The following is a 7,500-nucleotide window of genomic DNA, read 5'->3' on the forward strand; positions in this document are numbered from 1 at the left end:
TGATCCAGTCTTAGGTTGAGTGTGATGATCCAGTCTTAGGTTGAGTGTGATGATCCAGTCTTAGGTTGAGTGTGATGATCCAGTCTTAGAGGTTGAGTGTGATGATCCAGTCTTAGGTTGAGTGTGATGATCCAGTCTTAGGTTGAGTGTGATGATCCAGTCTTAGAGGTTGAGTGTGATGATCCAGTCTTAGGTTGAGTGTGATGATCCAGTCTTAGAGGTTGAGTGTGATGATCCAGTCTTAGAGGTTGAGTGTGATGATCCAGTCTTAGGTTGAGTGTGATGATCCAGTCTTAGGTTGAGTGTGATGATCCAGTCTTAGGTTGAGTGTGATGATCCAGTCTTAGAGGTTGAGTGTGATGATCCAGTCTTAGGTTGAGTGTGATGATCCAGTCTTAGGTTGAGTGTGATGATCCAGTCTTAGAGGTTGAGTGTGATGATCCAGTCTTAGGTTGAGTGTGATGATCCAGTCTTAGAGGTTGAGTGTGATGATCCAGTCTTAGGTTGAGTGTGATGATCCAGTCTTAGAGGTTGAGTGTGATGATCCAGTCTTAGAGGTTGAGTGTGATGATCCAGTCTTAGGTTGAGTGTGATGATCCAGTCTTAGGTTGAGTGTGATGATCCAGTCTTAGGTTGAGTGTGATGATCCAGTCTTAGAGGTTGAGTGTGATGATCCAGTCTTAGGTTGAGTGTGATGATCCAGTCTTAGGTTGAGTGTGATGATCCAGTCTTAGAGGTTGAGTGTGATGATCCAGTCTTAGGTTGAGTGTGATGATCCAGTCTTAGGTTGAGTGTGATGATCCAGTCTTAGAGGTTGAGTGTGATGATCCAGTCTTAGGTTGAGTGTGATGATCCAGTCTTAGGTTGAGTGTGATGATCCAGTCTTAGGTTGAGTGTGATGATCCAGTCTTAGAGGTTGAGTGTGATGATCCAGTCTTAGGTTGAGTGTGATGATCCAGTCTTAGGTTGAGTGTGATGATCCAGTCTTATAGGTTGAGTGTGATTATCCAGTCTTATAGGTTGAGTGTGATGATCCAGTCTTAGAGGTTGAGTGTTTTTTTTTATTTATTTTTTATTTAACCTTTATTTAACCAGGTAGGCAAATTGAGAACACGTTCTCATTTACAATTGCGACCTGGCCAAGATAAAGCAAAGCAGTTCGACACATACAACAACACATAGTTACACATGGAGTAAAACAAACATACAGTCAATGATACAGTGAAAAAAAAATAAGTCTATATACAATGTGAGCAAGTGAGGTGAGATAAGGGAGGTGAAGGCAAACAAATATATGTATAAATAAATAAAAATATAAAAAGGCCATGGTGGCGAAGTAAATACAACACAGCAAGTAAAATAAAAACTAAAAACACTGGAATGGTTGGTTTGCAGTGGAAGAAAGCGCAAAGTAGAGACAGAAATAATGGGGTGCAAAGAAGCAAAATAAATAAATAAATACAGTAGGTAAAGAGGTAGTTGTTTGGGCTAAATTATAGATGGGCTATGTACAGGTGCAGTAATCTATGAGCTGCTCTGACAGCTGGTGCTTAAAGCTAGTGAGGGAGATAAGTGTTTCCAGTTTCAGAGATTTTTGTAGTTCGTTCCAGTCATTGGCAGCAGAGAACTGGAAGGAGAGGCGGCCAAAGGAAGAATTGGTTTTGGGGGTGACCAGTGAGATATACCTGCTGGAGCGCGTGCTACAGGTAGGTGTTGCTATGGTGACCAGCGAGCTGAGATAAGGGGGGACTTTACCTAGCAGGGTCTTGTAGATGACCTGGAACCAGTGGGTTTGGCGACGAGTATGAAGCGAGGGCCAGCCAACGAGAGTGTACAGGTCGCAGTGGTGGGTAGTATATGGGGCTTTGGTGACAAAACGGATGGCACTGTGATAGACTGCATCCAATTTATTGAGTAGGGTTTTGGAGGCTATTTTGTAAATGACATCACCGAAGTCGAGGATTGGTAGGATGGTCAGTTTTACAGGGGTATGTTTGGCAGCATGAGTGAAGGATGCTTTGTTGCGGAATAGGAAGCCAATTCTAGATTTAACTTTGGATTGGAGATGTTTGATGTGAGTCTGGAAGGAGAGTTTACAGTCTAACCAGACACCTAGGTATTTGTAGTTGTCCACATATTCTAAGTCAGAGCCGTCCAGAGTAGTGATGTTGGACAGGCGGGCAGGTGCAGGCAGCGATCGGTTGAAGAGCATGCATTTAGTTTTACTTGTATTTAAGAGCAATTGGAGGCCACGGAAGGAGAGTTGTATGGCATTGAAGCTCGCCTGGAGGGTTGTTAACACAGTGTCAAAAGAAGGGCCAGAAGTATACAGAATAGTGTCGTCTGCGTAGAGGTGGATCAGAGAATCACCAGCAGCAAGAGCGACATCATTGATGTATACAGAGAAGAGAGTCGGTCCAAGAATTGAACCCTGTGGCACCCCCATAGAGACTGCCAGAGGCCCGGACAACAGACCCTCCGATTTGACACACTGAACTCGATCAGAGAAGTAGTTGGTGAACCAGGCGAGGCAATCATTAGAGAAACCAAGGCTGTCGAGTCTGCCGATGAGGATGTGGTGATTGACAGAGTCAAAAGCCTTGGCCAGGTAAATGAATACGGCTGCACAGTATTGTTTCCTATCGATGGCGGTTAAGATATCGTTTATGACCTTGAGCGTGGCTGAGGTGCACCCATGACCAGCTCTGAAACCAGATTGCATAGCGGAGAAGGTATGGTGGGATTCGAAATGGTCGGTAATCTGTTTGTTGACTTGGCTTTCGAAGACCTTAGAAAGGCAGGGTAGGATAGATATACAGTGGGGAGAACAAGTATTTGATACACTGCCGATTTTGCAGGTTTTCCTACTTACAAAGCATGTAGAGGTCTGTAATTTTTAACATAGGTACACTTCAACTGTGAGAGACGGAATCTAAAACAAAAATCCAGAAAATCACATTGTATGATTTTTAAGTAATTAATTTGCATTTTATTGCATGACATAAGTATTTGATACATCAGAAAAGCAGAACTTAATATTTGGTACAGAAACCTTTGTTTGCAATTACAGAGATCATACGTTTCCTGTAGTTCTTGACTAGGTTTGCACACACTGCAGCAGGGATTTTGGCCCACTCCTCCCTACAGATCTTCTCCAGATCCTTCAGGTTTCGGGGCTGTCGCTGGGCAATACGGACTTTCAGCTCCCTCCAAAGATTTTCTATTGGGTTCAGGTCTGGAGACTGGCTAGGCCACTCCAGGACCTTGAGATGCTTCTTACGGAGCCACTCCTTAGTTGCCATGGCTGTGTGCTTCGGGTCGTTGTCATGCTGGAAGACCCAGCCACGACCCATCTTCAATGCTCTTACTGAGGGAAGGAGGTTGTTGGCCAAGATCTCGCGATACATGGCCCCATCCATCCTCCCCTCAATACGGTGCAGTCGTCCTGTCCCCTTTGCAGAAAAGCATCCCCAAAGAATGATGTTTCCACCTCCATGCTTCACGGTTGGGATGGTGTTCTTGGGGTTGTACTCATACTTCTTCTTCCTCCAAACACGGCGAGTGGAGTTAGACCAAAAAGCTCTATTTTTGTCTCATCAGACCACATGACCTTCTCCCATTCCTCCTCTGGATCATCCAGATGGTCATTGGCAAACTTCAGACAGGCCTGGACATGCACTGGCTTAAGCAGGGGGACCTTGCGTGCGCTGCAGGATTTTAATCCATGACGGCGTAGTGTGTTACTAATGGTTTTCTTTGAGACTGTGGTCCCAGCTCTCTTCAGGTCATTGACCAGGTCCTGCCGTGTAGTTCTGGGCTGATCCCTCACCTTCCTCATGATCATTGATGCCCCACGAGGTGAAATCTTGCATGGAGCCCCAGACCGAGGGTGATTGACCGTCATCTTGAACTTCTTCCATTTTCTAATAATTGCGCCAACAGTTGTTTCCTTCTCACCAAGCTGCTTGCCTATTGTCCTGTAGCCCATCCCAGCCTTGTGCAGGTCTACAATTTTATCCCTGATGTCCTTACACAGCTCTCTGGTCTTGGCCATTGTGGAGAGGTTGGAATCTGTTTGATTGTGTGTGGACAGGTGTCTTTTATACAGGTAACGAGTTCAAACAGGTGCAGTTAATACAGGTAATGAGTGGAGAACAGGAGGGCTTCTTAAAGAAAAACTAACAGGTCTGTGAGAGCCGGAATTCTTACTGGTTGGTAGGTGATCAAATACTTATGTCATGCAATAAAATGCAAATTAATTATTTAAAAATCATACAATGTGATTTTCTGGATTTTTGTTTTAGATTCCGTCTCTCACAGTTGAAGTGTACCTATGATAAAAATTACAGACCTCTACATGCTTTGTAAGTAGGAAAACCTGCAAAATCGGCAGTGTATCAAATACTTGTTCTCCCCACTGTAGGTCTGTAGCTGTTAGGGTCAAGAGTGTCCCCCCCTTTGAAGAGGGGGATAACCGCAGCTGCTTTCCAATCTTTGGGAATCTCAGACGACACGAAAGAGAGGTTGAAAAGGCTAGTAATAGGGGTGGCAACAATTTCAGCAGATAGTTTTAGAAAGAAAGGGTCCAGATTATCTAGCCCGGCTGATTTGTAAGGGTCCAGATTTTGCAGCTCTTTTAGAACATCAGCTGACTGTATTTGGGAGAAAGAGAAATGGGGAAGGCTTGGGCGAGTAGCAGAGGGGAGGGCAGTGCTGTTGTCCGGGGTAGGGGTAGCCAGGTGGAAAGCATGGCCAGCCGTAGAAAAATGCTTATTGAAATTCTCAATTATAATGGATTTGTCGGTGGTGACAGTGTTTCCTATCTTCAGAGCAGTTGGAAGCTGGGAGGAGGTGTTCTTATTCTCCATGGACTTTACAGTGTCCCAGAACTTTTTTGAATTTGTGTTGCAGGAAGCAAATTTCTGCTTGAAAAAGCTAGCCTTGGCTTTTCTAACTGCCTGTGTATACTGGTTTCTAGCTTCCCTGAACAGTTGCATATCACGGGGGCTGTTCGATGCTAATGCAGAACGCCATAGGATGTTTTTCTGTTGGTTAAGGGCAGTCAGGTCTGGAGAGAACCAAGGGCTATATCTGTTCCTGGTTCTAAATTTCTTGAATGGGGCATGCTTATTCAAGATGGTGAGGAAGGCATTTTAAAAAAATGTCCAGGCATCCTCTACTGACGGGATGAGATCAATATCCTTCCAGGATACCTCGGCCAGGTCGATTAGAAAGGCCTGCTCGCTGAAGTGTTTCAGGGAGCGTTTGACAGTGATGAGTGGAGGTCGTTTGACCGCTGACCCATTACGGATGCAGGCAATGAGGCAGTGATCGCTGAGATCTTGGTTGAAAACAGCAGAGGTGTATTTGGAGGGCAAGTTTGTTAGGATGATATCTATGAGGGTACCCGTGTTTACGGAATTGGGGTGGTACCTGGTAGGTTCATTGATAATTTGTGTGAGATTGAGGGCATCAAGCTTAGATTGTAGGGTGGCTGGGGTGTTAAGCATGTTCAAATTTAGGTCGCCTAGCAGCACGAGCTCTGAAGATAGATGGGGGGCAATCAGTTCACATATAGTGTCCACAGCACAGCTGGGGGCAGAGGGTGGTCTATAGCAGGCGGCAACGGTGAGAGACTTGTTTTTAGAGAGGTGGATTTTTAAAAGTAGAAGTTCAAATTGTTTGGGAACAGACCTGGATAGTAAAACAGAACTCTGCAGGCTATCTTTACAATAGATTGCAACACCGCCCCCTTTGGCCGTTCTATCTTGTCTGAAAATCTTGTAGTTGGGGATGAAAATGTCAGAATTTTTGGTGGTCTTTCTAAGCCAGGATTCAGACACGGCTAAAACATCCGGGTTGGCAGAGTGTGCTAAAGCAGTGAACAAAACAAACTTAGGGAGGAGGCTTCTAATGTTAACATGCATGAAGCCAAGGCTATTACGGTTACAGAAGTCATCAAAAGAGAGCGCCTGGGGAATAGGAGTGGAGCTAGGTACTGCAGGGCCTGGATTCACCTCTACATCACCAGAGGAACAGAGGAGGAGTAGGATAAGGGTACGGCTAAAAGCTATGAGAATTGGTCGTCTAGAACTTCTAGAGCAGAGAGTAAAAGGAAGTTTCTGGGGGCGATAAAATAGCTTAAAGGAATAATGTACAGACAAAGGTATGGTAGGATGTGAATACAGTGGAGGTAAACCTAGGTATTGAGTGATGATGAGAGAGATATTGTCTCTAGAAACATCATTGAAACCAGGTGATGTCATCGCATATGTGGGTGGTGGAACTGAGAGGTTGGATATGGTATAGTGAGCAGGGCTAGAGGCTCTACAGTGAAATAAGCCAATAAACACTAACCAGAACAGCAATGGACAAGGCATATTTACATTAAGGAGAGGCATGCTTAATCGAGTGATCAATAAGGGTCCAGTGAGTAGAGGTTGGTTGGGGTCACGGCGATCCAGACAGCTGGCCGGGTAGATGGCTATCGGTAGCAAGATAGCATAGGATGGAGGTCTATTTGTAGATACCTCGTGTGATGTGTGATGATCCAGTCTTAGGTTGAGTGTGATGATCCAGTCTTAGGTTGAGTGTGATGATCCAGTCTTAGAGATGGAGTGTGAGGATCCAGTCTTATAGGTTGAGTGTGATGATCCAGTCTTAGAGGTGGAGTGTGATGATCCAGTCTTATAGGTGGAGTGTGAGGATCCAGTCTTATAGGTGGAGTGTGATGATCCAGTCTTATAGGTGGAGTGTGATGATCCAGTCTTATAGGTGGAGTGTGATGATCCAGTCTTATAGGTTGAGTGTGATGATCCAGTCTTATAGGTGGAGTGTGATGATCCAGTCTTAGCGGTGGAGTGTGATGATCCAGTCTTAGAGGTGGAGTGTGAGGATCCAGTCTTATAGGTTGAGTGTGATGATCCAGTCTTAGAGGTGGAGTGTGATGATCCATTCATAGAGGTGGAGTGTGATGATCCAGTCTTAGGTTGAGTGTGATGATCCAGTCTTATAGGTGGAGTGTGATGATCCAGTCTTAGAGGTGGAGTGTGATGATCCAGTCTTATAGGTGGAGTGTGATGATCCAGTCTTATAGGTTGAGTGTGATGATCCAGTCTTAGAGGTTGAGTGTGATGATCCAGTCTTATAGGTTGAGTGTGATGATCCAGTCTTAGAGGTGGAGTGTGATGATCCAGTCTTAGAGGTGGAGTGTGATGATCCAGTCTTAGAGGTGGAGTGTGATGATCCAGTCTTAGAGGTGGAGTGTGATGATCCAGTCTTATAGGTTGAGTGTGATGATCCAGTCTTATAGGTGGAGTGTGATGATCCAGTCTTAGAGGTGGAGTGTGATGATCCAGTCTTAGAGGTGGAGTGTGATGATCCAGTCATATAGGTTGAGTGTGATGATCCAGTCTTATAGGTGGAGTGTGATGATCCAGTCTTAGAGGTGGAGTGTGATGATCCAGTCTTATAGGTGGAGTGTGAGGATCCAGTCTTAGA

General features: G+C 44.9%; 1 protein-coding gene across 9 annotated transcripts in view; it reads right to left on the reverse strand.

Annotated features, from left to right (window-relative positions):
* dysf (dysferlin, limb girdle muscular dystrophy 2B (autosomal recessive)) overlaps nt 1–7,500 on the reverse strand; it is a 210,889-nt gene that overhangs the window by 107,543 nt on the left and 95,846 nt on the right. The gene's annotated exons all lie outside the window — the stretch shown is intronic.

The sequence above is a fragment of the Salvelinus alpinus genome, chromosome 31 (genome assembly GCF_045679555.1).
Source record: "Salvelinus alpinus chromosome 31, SLU_Salpinus.1, whole genome shotgun sequence".
Lineage (NCBI taxonomy): Eukaryota > Metazoa > Chordata > Actinopteri > Salmoniformes > Salmonidae > Salvelinus > Salvelinus alpinus.